This window comes from Culex quinquefasciatus, chromosome 1 (assembly GCF_015732765.1).
Source record: "Culex quinquefasciatus strain JHB chromosome 1, VPISU_Cqui_1.0_pri_paternal, whole genome shotgun sequence".
Lineage (NCBI taxonomy): Eukaryota > Metazoa > Arthropoda > Insecta > Diptera > Culicidae > Culex > Culex quinquefasciatus.
This window is the reverse complement of record NC_051861.1, coordinates 4933988-4949847: the sequence shown is the minus strand read 5'-3', so window position 1 is coordinate 4949847 and position 15860 is coordinate 4933988. Positions and strand designations below refer to the sequence as shown.

Below are 15860 nucleotides of genomic sequence, written 5' to 3'. Positions count from 1 at the left end.
CATTTGATTATAGAGTTTGTGACAGCTTCAGGATATGTTAAAGGTACTTTTTATGATGTTTTGTACTAACCAACATAGAACTTAAATGTGGATCAGTTTCATGGATTGATCGCAGAAATTTATCATGCTAAGTAAACATTTTGCTGAATACTTTTTTCGGTATCAAACTGAGATTCTCCAGTTTCGCTTGAGAAACTTCGGTACGAATACCTTATTTTGACTAAGGTACTCAATTTTAAATGTAGGTCACAAGTCATTTCGAACTTCATGAAAAGAGGTATTGATTTTTGAAGCGACGATGCCCACGAAGTAGGTAGCAAAGCAAGTGAAATAAACGGGCGCATATGTAGATTGCAGCAAATTTTGAAAAAAACGTAAATGTTCAAAATGGCATATCTCCGAAAACGCAAAAAATCGCAGGCTGGAAATTTCAGCAATGTTAGATTATAATCCAATCTTTCAAGTGACCTTAGTTTCATGTTTAGCATCGGTTAGCAAAAAAAGTACTCGATTAACAAACACAAAAAAATATGTTTTGTCAAAAAAATGCTCCAGTTATTCGATGAAAACTTCAGTTTCGTTTCAAAGCTTATCTCATTACCTTTCCAACGATGTATAGTTGTCCTAATAAAACATTTAAAATGGCTGAGCTATGTTAAAATTAAACAATCAGCCTTTTTTACGAAAAACGCTAGTTTTTTACTCCATTTTTTGAGTTTCAGCTTGCGTATCTCCGTAATGAACAAATTTAGAGCTTTGAAAATTTGGATTTTTCTTAGTTAGAATGTTTACTTTCGAGAAAAAAATACCAAAAAATATTTGGAGAAGGTCACTTTTTTGAAACTTGGCCACCCAATGTACCATAGTGTAGCGCACTCTCGCACTCAATCCACAATCAGCTAACAAGGCAATATTCATGAAGGTGCGCACTTTTTGTTGCGCTCTTAACTCTTATTTATGAATTATATCAATCTTATAATAAATACTCATTTAATAATTTATTACATATTCAATCCTGCAACCCATAATCCCTACAATTATAACTGTAAAAAAATGCGTAGAGGCATAGTCTGGGACACTACAAACATTACTGCATACTTCTTTTTACTTAAAATATAGGAAATGTTAGTAAAAAACACGGCCAAAGTTGACCCCTTTTTACATTTTTAAAAACATTGGCAAAGTCACATAAAACAAGTCAAACTTAAAACCCTAAAATTTCTAAAATTTCAAGCTGCGTGTAAAAGGCCTGGGTGTAAAATAAATATTGCATTATTTTATGCAATTTTATGTGATTTTACACTCTGAAATATGTAGCCCATCAGTATGGGAAACCTACTTGACCGAAATGTCAAGCTCATATATGCGTTTATCCATGCAACTTTACATCGGTCTCATGGCCGAGTGGGCTAAGGCGCCAGTCCTTACTGTTGGTGCTGGGTTTGAATCCCGTCGGTTGCAACTTTTTTTTGTGTGTTGCAAAAATTGTACATGCAGTGTGTAATATTAAGTGTTTATTTTGACGAAGGTGATGTGCATGCTTTTGCATGCGATTTTACCATCGGATTTTTTGCTGTGTACTGGGAACTCCCAAGACCTTCAAATCAGCAAACCACGTCAAATTTAAAATTTTCAACGCCGTAGATATTTTGTATTTTTTTTAAGTTTTTTTTTAAGTCCTAACATTACAGAGCGTTGAATAAAATGTGTAACCGCTAATTAAACATGATTATATAAGTCAGCGAAATTGCCCTGATTCCTTGGAGAAAATATAGGCAAGATGTGAAAACATCCAATAAGAAACCTTCAAAATCAAAGGATTGTTCTTCTGAACGATTTATTCCTTTTATGCGCATCCCAATTTCCTCCCGAATCCACCCAACGAACCATGAGCTCCTTTTTCCCCTCCCGCTCTCAAATGAACCTTCCGGCATGAAATCGCTCTGACGTCACGCGAACATGATATTCCTCCACACATCGAAACATCCCACGTTGGTATGTGTGCTGGGAAAAGCTTTCTCCGATCGATAACGGCGCCTTCCCGAAGCGGAGGGTTCCACGGGCTCTCCTGGCCACGGCAGGTCACAGTCTGATTTTCATCGCAGGACAAGTCGGTCGAATTTTCCGCAAACACCTAGCGCGAGTGCGTCCGTGCGTGTGTGTGTGTGCCCGTGTGCACGTCACGACCCCGGGAGGTCCAAGTGTGCCAGGAGTTTCCGAAAGAGGCCGTTTTTGACTGGCTACTTGGATTTTTCAAACGAGGAAAACTGTTCAAAGTAAGCTTACAACCATTTTCCGAACCGTGAAAAGCAGATTTCCACTGTGGCAGTGATTTGAGAGATGATTTTTTCGGTAACTTTTTTTCCTCCTCAAATGGTCAGCCATTACGATTTTCCACGGTGGGAGCAGTTCGATTGTGGCGGGGGTTGGAAAATTTTCCAAAGAGTAGGCGGAGAGAGCGAAAGAGTGCGGTTGCGAGAGAGGGAGAGAGATTGAGAGATAAAGAGCTTTTCCTTGCAAGGACCTGTGTAATGTGTGTGAGGACGCGCGCGGTTGCATTCGCCAAAAGGGTCACGTTACGAGGTCGACGGCAACACACGATCGTAGGTGGCGTTGAGTCGTTTGTTGGGACCTCGCGTTTTCGCACGTGTGCGCTTGGAGTTTCCGCGAAGTGACAGAGAAAGTATGGCCGTTGTCGGGTATTGCACGTGACGTAAGAAGAGCCCACTTTATGAATTGAAGGTGGTGATTATGTAACGCAGAGTGGTTTGAATGAATGCTTACACATCATGTCTAAAGTGTGAAGTATTGTTTCTTATATTAATAATTTTTCAAAATGACAAACTGAAAGCTTCATAATTATGTTTGTAAATTGACAACAAATGGTAAACATAAAAATAAACATTTCAAAAGCTTACCATAACATGATGATTGCAGCATTTCCAACCAATAGTTTGTTGCAGTCATTTTGAATTATTAATTCCAAGAAATATCCAAAGGAACATCTACTTAACTGCTTACACGGGAGATTAAAGGGCAGCCGTTTCTCTCTGTGTGTTGATAACACTCATGTGAGAGTTGGCTGGATAGGTTTGAGTGCGCACAACAACAGTTTCATTCATTCATAGAAACAAATTCGTTCATATGGTCACACAGAAAGGTCCTTTTTTGAAAACGTGTATGGCACGTGTTCAAAGGTGTTTGTGTACACGGAAGCGATTGTAGGGATGCAATAGCACAATATTGTTAAACAACACATATTTAAATATCATAATATCTTAAAATTGATTTTTATCATACATATCATTTGGCAAATTAAATCTCAAGATACTTCCATTTGTTCATTCTTTTTTATTATTTCGAATTTCCAGCCCATTTTTCAGCAAATGCGCGCTTTCGGCGCGCTGTCAAATCCCATACTGCTATTTTGTTATTGTTTATCTTCTTCTTCAAATCGCTTGGCAGAAAATCGCTGACAACAATGTCTACGGAACATTCGCCACGCGGCGTGTACCTTTGAGAGAAACGGACAATACAGAATGATCAACCAAACAAAACGTGTTAGTTATTGTTTACATTGCGTGCTCTAGTTTTTGTTTATTCAAGGTCAAACATTAAAACGCGTTTTAATTGGAATGTCAAAAAGCGACTTGCGACAAGATAGCATGACAACGTTTATTCAAATATTAGTTGAATAAATGTTATTAAACTTTCTTGTGGTTGGATTCTAATGAATTCGGAGTTTTTTTTATATCTCATGAATTTAACTCACCGGAGGTCGCGTACGTGTACTTTGTAAACAGTTTGTAAGGGCACTTGTAAGAAAGGCGTAAACACGCGACTTCCAGAAGGTTAAAGTAAACATTTTGTGATTAAATATTCGTCAGGCCTAGATGAACTTTTGGATCTTTGTGATTCCTCTTGAGATGATACCCAATCTCTGAACCAATTTTTAATTCTTCAATTTTCAGGCCCAGTGCCCCTCTGCCGTCGAGCGCACCGTGGTCGCTCTCCATGAACCTGGGGGTGGGATCCTCCTGGCAGGATCTGGGTCATCCTCGTCCTCAACGCAGCCTCGGTCATCGTTCGGCACCCGGTTCCGTCGGTTGGCCAGAACGTTCCGCCGTTGCTGAGGAGGCTCCAGCGTGGTGAAGGCGCACATGTGCGGGCTACGCTTCAGAACAAGAAACTCTCCGTCTCAGAAGACATCCCTACGTTGGGGGGACAGCTGCTACTCCTAAACGACTACGATTACGACTACCACCCAACAGCAGCAGTAGTAGTAACCAGCACACTAACAAAACAGCATTACTACACCACTACCAGTGCAGCAGCAAAATCCCACCATTTTTCATTCCACATCGAAGTGAACAATAGAGGAAAAAGAAAACACTTGCGCGAATACGTAACTCAGTTACAGAAAACGAGTGTAACAGTGTGAGAGAAGAAGAGATTTCATTAGCAAGAAGAATAAAAGAAAAGAAAAAATGACCGTTACCAGCGACCACGTGGTGACCGTTTTAATTTTAAGTGTAACGTTTTAAGAAGTAAAATATCTGTGATGTGTTTAAAAGTCTACAAATCAATGTCCTAAGATTTCAAAGGAGAGAAAAAGAAAACAAGTCAAACAACATAAGTTTATCGAGTGTGCGAAAGTGCTGCAAGTTAGCGAATCAGAAAAAAGAAGAATAAGAAGAATCCATTGTGCATTCTCATACCCACACATTCGAGGATCCTTGTGCGTGAGTGTGTGCGTCAGTTTTCGAAGGTGAGTGAAATGATGTTGTTGGGCTGATAAGCGCCTTTTTTGCCACGCGCCTTTTTCCATTCTTGTTTGGTGACGTAAGGAAAAGTTATGGCCCTCTACTGGGTCGGATTTGGCTTTTAGTAACTATGTGAATACTTGTTGTTGTTACTTTTGCTGCCCCAATGGCAGAGCAGCTGAATCGGGATTACATAATCAAGTGCTTTTGAATGGTCTGACACGTGGGATGGATTATGTTGGAGGGATAAATCTGTAGGCAAAACAGAAAAATAAAGATGGAATACTTAATGAAACAAAGCCTAAACTTAAGGAAGTATTAGACTACGGCAAACAAACAAACAAACTCGAACTTTTTGTTTATGACAGTTTGTCAAAACTCGCAGACACAGCAACATGTATGCAGGCTGACGTTTCTAGAAACAAATATAGACAAACAAACAAAGGAGGTAACCTGTCAAACAGTGCGAGTTTGTTTGTTATAGTCTAATAACGCCTTCACAAAGTGTAAGTAAAGTGTCTTAAGGGAGTACGGGAAGGTACGCTATATGAATTCCACAACTCGAGTTTTCAAAAGCAGTTTTAAAGAAAATGCCTTTAAGTAAAAGTGTTCTATTTGTTGCAGACAAGACAAATGGCGATAGCAAGTCAACTGTCGAGTTTAGAAATCGTAAAAATACGTAATCTCCGACTCTCGTTTTTAAAAGCAGCTCAAAAAAACATTGATAAATAGACCATTTTTATCAGAAAATTTTAACCTAACAATTCCGGTGCATTTTATCAAAAAATCACAAAATGTTCTTTTTGATTCGAAATTCAAAGGATTGAAATAAAAAAAAATGTCTTCACATTTTATAAATTTACTTTGCTTATGACTTGCATTTGCGATTGGCTGACCTTCCATTTTCTGTTGAACATTGAAAACTTTTCGAAATGTCAAGTTTGCTCATAAAAATAATATCGTTATCATGAAAACATTTCGACAGTTTTGTTTTTTTAAATGAGGACATTTAGGAATAAACAACATATCGTCGCCATCGTGCTAACTTGTCGTACGTGCATTTTGGGCCAAATTGAGTTAAGAGCGCCATTTTGTGCAGCTCAAAATGCCTCATCTTTTGACCTTCACAGATCCCCAAAATTCGATTTCAATCCTGAGATATTCAATGAAAACCAAAAAAGCTCCGAAAATTTTTGTCACTCTACATATAAAAGAAGTTTCAATCCTGTCGTGCTATCTTGTCACTCCCTGAAAATTGATGTAAGTGCGACAAAGGGCAAAGGGATTTCAGGTCAGGATGCGTTTGACGCACGTACAAGTTAGACTACCGTAAACATTTTTAATTATAACTCGGGACTCCAGCCATTAACTTCAACCAAACTTCGGGACAATGCACAGAATGGTCAGCCAAACAAAACGTGTTTGTTATTGTTTACATTGCGTGCTTTCGTTTTTGTTTATTCAAGGTCAAACATTAAAACGCGTTTTTCTCGAAACGTCAAAATGGCGGGTGCGACATGATAGCACGACGACGTCGATATAAAAGCTTATAGGACAGGGGTGCTCGAAGTTTTTGAGTGGCGGGCCAAATTTTAAGCTCTCATAAGCTTGCGGGCCAAATGCAAAAAATATGTATTTTAGAAAAATTAATAACGTTGTTTAATACTATATCATTGTGAAATACATCAATCAGTTTGAGTTTTTCGAAATTGTAGGTATTTTTTGGATATTTTTGGCATTAAAATATTAGAGAACGAAAATAATAGTTTTTTGCAATTCTGTCGTGAAACTACTTACTTTTCCTGTCATTCTTGAACGACGAAATAGCCTACTTTTCTGTACCAAAAATAACAGAATCAAATAGCAACACTTTTCAAAATAAATGCTGAAAAGTTCTACTTTTCATCACTGAAATGAGTGCTGAAAAGTTAAACTTTTCAGCACTTGTTTCGAAAATTAACACTTTTCAACATTTTTTTGATTTAAACGATTTATTGACAAAAAACATAAAAATTTGACTTTAAATTTCACTCAATGGATGTTTTTCGGAATTGCAAAAAATTTTGTATGGAACTCGTTGCAAAACTTGATTTTTTCAGCACTCTTCGTATTTATCCAACTCGGTGAACCTCGTTGGATAAATGTACGACTCGTGCTGAAAAAATCATCTTTTTGCAACTTGTTGCATAAACTACTATTATGCAACATGTTGCAAAAAACAGTTTTTTTCAGCACGAGTCGTACTAAATGTATCCAATGAGGTTAACCGATAAATACGAAGAGTGCTGAAAAAGTCAAGTTTTGCAACAAGTTGCTTACAACATTTTTAGCAATTCTGAAAACGCTTTTGGAATGGAATTTTATGTCTAAGATTCTTGTGTTAAGTAAATTTACCGTCCAAAACAAAAAAAATAAAAATACTACTTTTCAATACAATAGAGCTTTTTAGCACTGGAATTGCAAAAATGAATGAATACAGTTTTATTCAATTGGTTAATTTTTTTAAATAAAAAAAAGCAAAAAAATGCAAATAACAGATCAGGTAATACAACCACATTGTTAAAAAATCCACAGTCTGGTCTCGGTTGATGGATGATTGATAATTTTGTGACTGAAGACATTTGTTGTTGACCAAATTAAATGAAAATGAAAAATGGTGTTAATGGTGTATTTTTTAAACTTGTCATTTCGTAACTCATTTCTAGAATGTTTGATGAAGTTTTTGACAAAATTTACTGTTTTCAATCACATTCGCACGTGTGAAATTGTTTCAGTAAGTTGATTTTTTCCGGATTCAGTTGGTGTACATATTCATGATCAAAGTAAGAACAAATAATTGATTTCATGATAAAACTAACACTGTGCTCTAAACCTTAATTTTAAGAATTATGAAATCACTCAAAAAGGCCATATTCCATGATCACTCAAAATGGTCCGCGGGCCACAAAAAATCACCTCGCGGGCCATACTTTGGTCACCTTTTAGGACCTTTTAAAAAACTCTAGATTTGTAATTACAATGATTACAGGTATTCACAAGGTATAGAAAACCTTTGGATCTTTTATCGGATAAATATGATAAATATGGTATTTGAAAAGCCTGTTAAATATCCGCGGAAAGAGTCGAAAATCCGTACTGTAAGGAAAAATTCCATACAGTTGGTAGCCTTAGGGAAAACCATGAAACAGTACCATGGAGGCGAAGACATACATGGTAATATAACCGTGAGATAGTTTCACTTAGTCGTTGGAAAATAACTAAGTAGCTCTCTTCGCGCTAGGGAAAGCATTTTGAAAATCTTAGCGAAATGGTTGTTGGTTTCACTCAACTTGTACCATGGCAAAGGAAGAGGTGCTATTTTAGTCTTAGTGCTAATTATTAACAGAATTTTTTTTTCAATCGTAAAAAAAAATAAAGTGTTAAATTTAGTCATCTATACCCTGTCGATGTCTGTTCATCCGTTCGCCTACCCTAACAAGCTAAGTTTGCAGCGATCCTGGGCGGAAAATTGTGTAGGCGTCACACCACACCACATCACAAGGTTATTGGCGACTCTGGATCGTCTTCAATGTTTGCTGATGATGGCGAAATCTGTGGTGAAATATAGAAGGAGAAAAATTAAAAAAAAAACGTGGGAAAATGTCAGCTGCAGACAGCGGAGAAATGAAATTATTTTTTAGAACTATTCTTGAGACAAAGAAGAATTTAATGCTTTCGATTAATTTCGATATTCATGCACCAGTTCGCTTCATCAGCAGCACAACGCTATACTATTTGAATATTCATCCAGATTCCTAGCCCAATTTTACGATAACGATCGGCGAGCCACCCACACGAGAATCACATTTTCCGAAAAAAACCAGCAAACGACACCCCAGCGGGAAATAGAGTGGAAATCAACGAGTGTCGATTAAGTTGTCGTCTTTATTGGAGAAACGGTGCGCTTGAATGAAAGTATTACGCTTCGTGACACGAATGGAACTCCACCACGATTATCCGAGTTGCCCCTCCAAAAATAGTGCTGGCAAATATTTACTACCAAACAGTTTGTGGTCATTTGTGCCTTTTGTGTCACTCGAAGTCTTTCTTCTTCTTTTGAAAAAATCTTTCCCAAAGTTCAAAGGGCAAGCAAATAATAGTTTTGTTTGATTATTTTAGTATGGAAAATTTAGGCGTTGAGCTTTCAAACAAATTTTGAATTTATTAAAAATGCGTGACACTGCAGTTTTCAGTGTTTGTTATCTATTTTTTTTTAATTTTGCAAAAAAATATTCATAAATTCATATAGAATAACAGAAGATTGATAAATAACTTTGCAAAAAGAATTTCTTCACAAAATCCCGTTACAAGCACGGGCCCAAAATACCACCAATGTAATATGAGTAGCTATCTTTATCCAAACACAAACAACACGCACACCAAGTCAACGGACACCTTCCAGTTCGGCGTTAGCAAAGGCAAAAATAATTAAATTTTATTAGTTTCTATTTATAAACCGCGCTGAGTTCATATCAGCCAGCATTCCAAACATGGCCGAAGCAAGAAATAAACACATGTAAGCGCCTTCTCCAAAGAATGTCAACCACCCCCTCCCTCACTCTGGACTTTTAAAGAAGAAGAATCAAATTGCTGTTTTGTTCAAGGAGCATCCTTTTGCACGAGAGCATACAGAGAGAAATCATTCGCACTCTCTCTCTCTCAGCAAGGATGTAATTTTGTTTGTAAAGCAAGCAGTTTGAAGTCCACCCACATCCTTCCCCCCTTGAAAGTGTGGAGCCCAACCAACACTCACACAAGCACGTACCCCCCCTCACTCGAGAGAGAAAGCAGCTTTTCTGAGTTCCTCTCCCGCGAGTTCATCGCAAACTGTGCCAGTGTATGGGTGAACGCAAACGAGAGCGAGCTTTTCCAACCCCCTCTTTTTGGTGAGAGAGCGCGGAAAATGCCTCCTCTCTCTCGCATACAACCACCGCAACCAGATGACTACTAGATGACATTCCTTTGCACGGCGAATGGCATCGCGACGTCGTCGGTGGCGTCGTTTGAGTGCAGGCCTTTTTAGAGTTTTTCCTGCTTATTTTTTGTTTATTTAGCAGCCGGGAAATTTCTGCTGTCGGTTGGGGGTGGCTTTACACACTAGCGCTACGATCGAAAATTGTAATTTATTCAGAAAGGGTGATTTACTGTTTGAAGCGAGGGGGACGTCACTCCGCGATAACACACTAAAACGCACAAAAACGAGCTCGAAAAGCATCAACGCTACTCATCGTGCCGAGTTTTCACATAACGCCACCTCAAAGCAAGTTATCGCAAGTTAACGCGCGTTAAAGCGAGTTAAAGCGGCCAGCGTCTGCTCGACTTTTTAACCAAACCAAATCGATCTTGCAACCTTGCCGTCTTGCCGTCGAGCAGTTTTTGATCGGGTTTGGCAACTCGGTGTGTTTGTTTTGGTTTATTACTGCAGTTTTCGTAAATAAACAAAGCAATCGGTGAGTTTTTTGCCGACTCCGTGACAAAATCGCTGCAGGTTTGTGCCGCTCCGCTGGTGGTCCCACTGGGCAGGAATCGTCACCGTGGCAGGTGGAACCGAAGGTGAACTAGTTCGTGGTACGAGGATATGTATGCCATCCACGATGCCATCGGTGCGGGTCCAGCGAATCCGTTTTTGACGGAGCAGATGCTGGTGCCAAAGATGCTTCAGGGTTTATGGATTTCCAAAGCTACGAGACGCGTTTGATCCGTCGGTGGAGGAAGAACCGAATGGCGGTTGTGGGGCACTTGCAGGCCGCGAACGGGAAGGTGGTGTTTGAATCATCGAGCGCGAATCGGGAGGGATAAGTGAAAAAAGATGTAGAACGACAAGCCGGAAAACGTCGATGGGTGTTTGGGACCATGGAGCAAACACGAGTATGAAGAAATTGTGTCAAGACCGAGCGGGTTTCAATAGTGAAGATGATGGCCAAGAAGTATTGTCGGAACCGCGCCAATCGAGTCTGTGTGGCACTCAAAGTTTTTGTTATCGATCGTTTCTGCAACCGCCGCACGACGTTGGTGTTAATCTGGGCAAATATTGTGCCCCCTAAAGGTGCTTCCTTTTAAAGGGTCACATTTACACCTAGACCGGTCACATCAAAGGCATTTCCGCCATCCGGTTGTTCATCTGGCTCATCTCCTGTTACCCTGCAGCATGGACGCCCGGATCAAGATCTTGGAGGTTTACAACGACCGGCGTTGCTTGCGAACCTACTGGGACCACCAGCAGGCCGGGCGGCGATACAACAAACAGCAGCTTAGAAGATCATTTGCGCGAGTCTGAGTAGATTGAACTGAAAATAATTGGATACAAAACCTCTAATTTCTTCTGTTACAGTGGGACACCCGCAGTGGCGACATCGTCCAGGAGTACGACCACCATCTGAGCGCGGCGAACACGATCACCTTCGGCGAATAGAACCTCATGCCAGCGATGGTGATGGCAACTGTTTGATGACATGTACGAACAGCTAGCCTACGTAAACGGGTCCGGATCTACCTGGAGGTTCAAGTGTTTTAATTCTGATTCTTTTGCAGACTGACAGCAATAGTCGTTCGCTGATTCTCGAGTTTCTTCTGCTCCTCACGGATACAAATGGTCACCCGGATGCGTCAAACGGAGATCCGGTGTTGATCTTGGACCATTGTGAGAACATCACCAACAGTAACAGTTTGCCGGCACCGTTGGCGGTGCTGGCGGAGTTCAACAAGGGTTGCAACTTCATGCTGGATATTCCCAAGCTACGGCCTCGTTGGCACCACCTTTCTCAAGCTAAACAAGGCCACCAATAATATGCGGCGCATCGCCGAACCGTACTTCACTTACGGTTACCTTTCGCTCAATTCGATCCGCAACTTGCTCTACAAGCGTGGCTTAGTCAAGCATCGGTATCGCGGCCGGTACATCACGATCACGGACAACTTTGAGTTTGAGCGCTAGACGCACTCAACCAGTTATTCACCACGCTCGACGAAAACAGATTTATTACAAAGGATTTGAATAAAACTATAAAAAAGAATTAATTGATTTATGCACGTTAGTTTCCTCAGCGGATGCTATTTTTATAAAAGAAAACGCATCCCACTCAATATCACACCAAAATTTATTAGTCGCTGTTGCAATTGTATAACTTTTTCCAAAGTGTTGCGTCTAAGTTTTGCACGGACGGTCAAGTTTTACACGTGATTCTAGCTCGAGTCTTTCTTGAACTGAACGCAACCGATTCTTCCTCTTTACTTGCTCATAAGCGTGTCGGTTTTACTAGTCCCGATTTAAAGAAAAGAAACTCCTTCTTTATTCCCGTGCACCTTCCCGTCGTAATTCTAGTCTAGTCTAGTTTTCAGCACTGCTTTCCAAATTGGACGACGATCCTTCGTGGTTGCAGAACCGGACGAACCCGGGATAGCATCGAAACATCCTTTCATGAGTTTGGGCAGTTCTCGTTTGATTTTTCTATGGACTGCAATGATTAGGTAGATAAAAATAAGCTTAGCAGCAAATTTAAAATCCTAATTTTATGTATTTATCCTACCATTTTCTTCGCTTCCTCCACGTTCCTTGATGGATGTCTTGAAGGTCTTGTCCAGCTTGTTTCAAAACCGTTCAGCATCACGTGGCACAGGATAATTGTGAATCGAATGATATTCCGACAGATACGAATAGCACACCAACAGATATTCGAACGAATATCGCTCTGATTTCCGTGCACCGGCGTCAACCACGGGTAAAAGTCCGGAACCGATGTCAGCACCTGCGCTGCACAAAGTAGATCACGTAAGATCGGTCGTTCAGAGTGGAATCCTTATACCCCTCGAAAAGACGACGTTCTCAGCAGACACTTAATGTACAGTGGTAGCGATTTCACGCAATTCGGCAAGACGAGCTGGTCGGCGGACGTAGACGATGCCCAGTTCTTCCGGTAGCAGGCCAAAATCTGGGCCGCCCTCATGATCAGGCTGTCCTTGATTGCCTACGGCTTATTATCCTGCAGCTTGAACAGGCCCTGCTTGGCGAAGAACAGATTGGTCGTATCCAAATCGCTACTGCGGAAAATATCCACCAACTGGTTGCACGTCTTCAGGCTCAGATTAAACACGCGCAGCTGGCGCTGGTCCGAGCAGGATGTGAACAGCAGGGCATGAACATTTCCTGTCGGAGGAGAAGGTTAGGTTCTGTAAGCTTTTAGTAGTTAACCTTTACCTGGACATCTCCGACGACCGCCATCTGGGACTGTAAGTGATGAAGCTTCATGGACCTTAATCGAAGCACGCCCTGTCCCTCATCCACGGGCAAGTGACGAATGTTGTTCTTGAACTCCGCGCACAGCAATTGAACCAGCCCGGCCTTATTGTCAATCACGAACAGCATCGCCAGTACCTTCGACGGGCTGTTATTCCGGCAGTAGTCCTTGGTGATCACAATGTCGTACGTTCCGGGCACTGGAACAACGTCCGCCGTCGATGAAGTGGATTTACGGACACATGTAGGCCGTGTATCGAATCGGTCCCAACTCGCCAAAATTGACAATCGGATGGATCAGCTCCTTCTCGACGGCACGGACAGGTGAAACGATCAACTCGGACAGAACGGTACTCTGCTTTATCATGTCCGTGTTGACCGGGAAGTGGGACATCGACGAATGCATGAAACACTGTCCAGAGCATCCCTGGTTCTGGTCCTGGGTGATAAACTTGGTGGTGACCAAAGGCGCACTAGTCCGGCCGCGTTCGTCGCAGACTCTCCACCGTACGACCGCTGATTCTTGCTTATTTCCTGAATCGAATAGGGCATGTTGTCCGGATCAAGACGATTCTGGACCGGTGGTGCCAGTGCAGGTGGATAGTACGGAACGGTGAAACCGGTTCCATTTCTGGGCTCAAATATGGTCCATCTACGATAACAACAGCCAGTCGGAATTCTTCAACCGATCAAGCTTTTTTCGACTGTCAAAACAAACTGCTCGAATGATTTGACAACGAGAACTGTCATTTCCTCGTGACAGATCTCGCTGTCAAAAAAATCGAGCAGTCTGATGTGTGAACGCATAAAAAGGTATGCCAAAAAGCAAGTTATCGCGGTTAACGCGCGTTAAAGCAAGTTAAAGCGGAAAGGTGAAAGTGAACGCTGCAAAGGTTTGAAAAGGAAGCTTTATCGCTCGGCTAGCGCGGAAGTGACGCACCCCTCGGTTTGAAGGTTGAAAATATATTTATGTATTTCGGTTTAATTTTATTTTGTTTTTTAAAGCTTTGTTGTTTTTTTTATTTATGTCTCAATATCAATTTCAGTTAAATTTTTTTCAGATTTTGATTGATTGTCCGAAGCCTTGATTATCCGAAGGTTTGTATGGGACTTCGGATAATCGAATCATGAACAAAAAACAAAATTTCTCGTTTTATTTTTTATTTTTTTACTTACTCTTACTATCGAGTCAAATTCGAGCTCATCATCGTCATTTAGGTCGCAATAGAGGAGAAAATTGTGACGTCAGAAATGAACTCAAGTCACTCAAAGTTCATTTTGTGAGTGACTTTAATAGTTTGGCCTAGTTTGACAGATACCTCGTCCCCAGTTTTTATGTTGGAGAGAAAAGGAGGCGAATACTTGATGGAAATCATACCTGTCAAAATTCCTAGCATCAAAATTTTGTCGCGAGTTGCTTTTCTCCTCTATCGAGGCCGCAATCTTGGATTAAAAAATTCTAAATCACTTTAAAGTAGTTTAGGAGTCATACTTGAGTTCAACAATCAAAAATAAGACAACGAAAAACATTTTTTTTGTGATTCGATTACCCGAAGTTTCGATTTTCCGAAGTGAAATTTTGCTAGGCCTTCGGATAATCGAGTCTGGACTGTACTATGATTTTTGCCTTCCTCACCTTGCTGAGGAAAGGCTATAAAATCACTCGAAAAATGAACTTATTAATTCGACCTCGTAGACCCACCCTAACGTATACATATCGACTCAGAATCATGTTCTTTGCAAATGTCTGTGTGGATGTGTGTAGGTGGGTGGTTGTCACTCGATTATCTCCGGACTGGATGAACGGATTTTGACCGTATTAGTCTCATTCGATCCGCCTTGGGGTCCCATAGGTCTCTATTTAAAATCAGCAAGGTTAGTTAAGTACTTCAAAAGTTATGCTAAAAAAAATTATGGCGTATGTCCGGAAGATTGTAAAAAGGGTGGTTATCATGTTATACATTTTCAGAAAAGCTTTCCAATGAGCCCAAAACGTTGCAGATTTGACAACCCTATCAAAAGTTATTAGCACTCAAGTGTTATTTATACACTTTTTGGAGGCCGGATCTCAGATATTTCAATGAAAATGATGTCTGGGTCCATCATGCGACTTGTCATTATTTAGATAATCAAAAGACCTTTCAAATGAGCCTAAAACATCAAGGATCTGACAGCCCTATCAAAAGTTATTAGCACTTAAGAGCGAGTTTTTCACCGATGTGAAACAGGTCGTATCGAGGTGCTCCGATTTGGATGAAACTTTCAGGGTTTGTTTGTCTATACATGAGATGAACTCATGCCAAATATGAGCCCTCTACGACAAAGGGAAGTGGGGTAAAACGGGCATTAAAGTTTGAGGTCCAAAAACATGAAAATCTTAAATTGCTCGCATTTCCGTAAAACTTCATCAATTCCAACTCTTAGATGCATTCGAATGGTCTTTTGAAGCCCTTCAAAATGTGCTATAGACATCCAGGATTGGTTTGACTTTTTCTCATAGCTTTTGCAAATTACTGTTAAAAATGGATTTTTTTAAAACCTTAATAACTTTTCCTAACAGCCTCCAACACCCATACTCCCATAGGTCAAAAGTTAGGGAATTTCATGGACTATAAGCCTACGGTATTAACTTTTTGGCCAATCGCAGTTTTTCTCATAGTTTGACGATTTTTCTTGAACAAACATTTTACAACGTTAGTTTTTGCCCTGTAGGCCGCCATAGCGGCATTTTTTGGTCTCAATTTTGTCATATTCGGAATCCTCGGACAATTTCACGTAAGTTAGAAGTATTGGAGTTGTAAATTTGATTGGAAAAATTGCCGTTT

General features: G+C 40.4%; 1 protein-coding gene across 1 annotated transcript in view; it reads left to right on the top strand.

Moving 5' to 3' along the window:
* The first annotated feature begins 2072 nt into the window (after nucleotides 1-2072).
* Nucleotides 2073-15860, top strand: part of LOC6032712 (high-affinity choline transporter 1) — a 39488-nt gene continuing 25700 nt past the window's right edge. Inside the window, 2 exon segments of the mRNA XM_038255197.1 lie at nucleotides 2073-2276; nucleotides 3972-4768. The gene's annotated coding sequence lies outside the window, so the exon portion shown is untranslated.